The 1947-nt window shown below is 44.7% G+C and overlaps 1 protein-coding gene across 1 annotated transcript in view; it reads right to left on the bottom strand.

Annotated features, from left to right (window-relative positions):
• LOC113212691 (larval cuticle protein 1-like) overlaps window positions 1-1947 on the bottom strand; it is a 218453-nt gene that overhangs the window by 121449 nt on the left and 95057 nt on the right. The gene's annotated exons all lie outside the window — the stretch shown is intronic.

The following is a 1947-nucleotide window of genomic DNA, read 5'->3' on the forward strand; positions in this document are numbered from 1 at the left end:
ATGCCAGTCAGTTTTGATTTCTACTTTTACGTTTTGTCCTTATCCACAATGAAACTTTAAAAATCAAATTAATATGTTTAAAATATACGTTTTCTCTTCACAGACTTTTTTTGCTTTTCATACAGAATTCACTGTTAAAGGCCTATCTACTACGATCGTTTTGGCTTCGCTAATATATATTTTATTTTATATAAGTAGAGAGTGGAGATAATTTTTTCATTAATTTAAGGGGTTTTCGTGGACGATCGTCTCCGCACGTTTCCGTGGTTAAGTAAAATCCTTGCCGCCATCGCCATGTTTGTTTGGCGTTGCCGCCATGCTCATTGGCTAGTTCGTACTTGGAACACTAGGTACACTAAGAATTTTTAGTTCAGCCATGGAATGATCGTAAATGCTACCATACGAACCAATGCTACGGAAAATTTACATTAAACTAAGTAAAACGATAGTAAAATAGCGTTTAGAAGATAATATGAAGTAAAAAGCAGTAATGAATTATGCTGTAAAAGTCCTTTGCTATATCCGAATGGCCTCCGTAGTAGTTTGTTTAAAAAACGGCAAAGTCTGCGCCATCAAATCATGTATTCAACTTAGAACCACCTCAAAAATAGAAAAGAAAGTCCTGTGGAAATTTCCAAAGGCAGTTATGATTGAATCATAATGAAATCCCAACAAACTTTAGGCAGTATTGTTATTTCACAAGATCCACGCTTAGTAAGGTCTAAAAAGTAGTATTTTTGGAGTAGTTTCACCCAATTTTAGGTGACAGACCTGGAAAATGGGAGGGTTTTGGGGGAATTTCACTACATAAAAATCGATATAAACTACAAGCCGCATCGATTTAGGACTAAGGGTGTATTCAGCTAGACGTTAATTTTTCTGTTGGCACCGGTGCGCGCACCCTCCAGGAAGGTGCCGATCCTTGCCTTCATCTGGACCGATGCCGACCTTTTCGGTGTGCACGACTGTAGCGCAACGGATGAGTACATTTTTTTACAATCGTGCACACCGAAAAGGACAGCATCGTTCCAGTCGAAGGCAAAGATCGGCATGTTCCTGGAGAGTACGCGCACCGACGCCGGCAATATTAACGTGTATGCTCTCAATACACCTTTAGTCCTAAATAAATGCGGCTTGTAGTTTTCATGTGGTGACGATTCTCCTAAACCCTTCCATTTCACAGGTCTGCCCCCTAAACAAAACGTTTATTAATTAAAGTGTACAAGTCGTGTATATTTTATGTAAAGTATATAATGTACACATTTAAATTGGCGGTAATATGCGCGTTTGTTAACTCAACTGTTGTGTCGATTCTTTTTGTTGCAGGCACATACGATTTTGGTTACGAAATCGGTCCTAGTGGCCAATTTCATCACGAGGACAAGGGTCCGGACGGCATCGTGTACGGATGCTACGGATACGTGGACCCTTTCGGCAAGCTCTCCGTGACGCACTACCTGTCAGACGGCTGGGGCTACCGCACCGTCACACCAGGACAGGCAGTGGAGCTGTTCCTCCATCCTCACGACCCTAGTCACCACCACGAGGAGCACGGAGACAATGGCGACCACGACGATCACCACAACCATCATGACCACCACGGCGTTATTACCCCGTACGCTCAACTTCATTTCCCTAAGGGATGCGGAGTGAAAGGAAACGCGCCCCAGGCTCGGCCTCCTCAGAGCGGCGCTGCCAACTCAGAAGCCTTGGGCACAATCGGCCAGAGGCCACAAGGAGGTTCGTCACCAGTTGACAACAACCAAATAGGAGAGGGGCCAGGGAATTATGGGCCAGTTCCAGTATCTCAAAGACCATCCCGCCCAGCTGGTGCTACTCAAGCTCCGACAGGATCAGGCTCATACGGACAAACTGGACAGTCAGGACCCCAAGTCGGTTCATCGGGACCGGACGGACCCTTTGGATCAAACGGACCCACAGGACCCA

This window comes from Frankliniella occidentalis, unplaced genomic scaffold (assembly GCF_000697945.3).
Source record: "Frankliniella occidentalis isolate FOCC.00 unplaced genomic scaffold, Focc_3.1 Scaffold10, whole genome shotgun sequence".
In the NCBI taxonomy this organism is placed as follows: domain Eukaryota; kingdom Metazoa; phylum Arthropoda; class Insecta; order Thysanoptera; family Thripidae; genus Frankliniella; species Frankliniella occidentalis.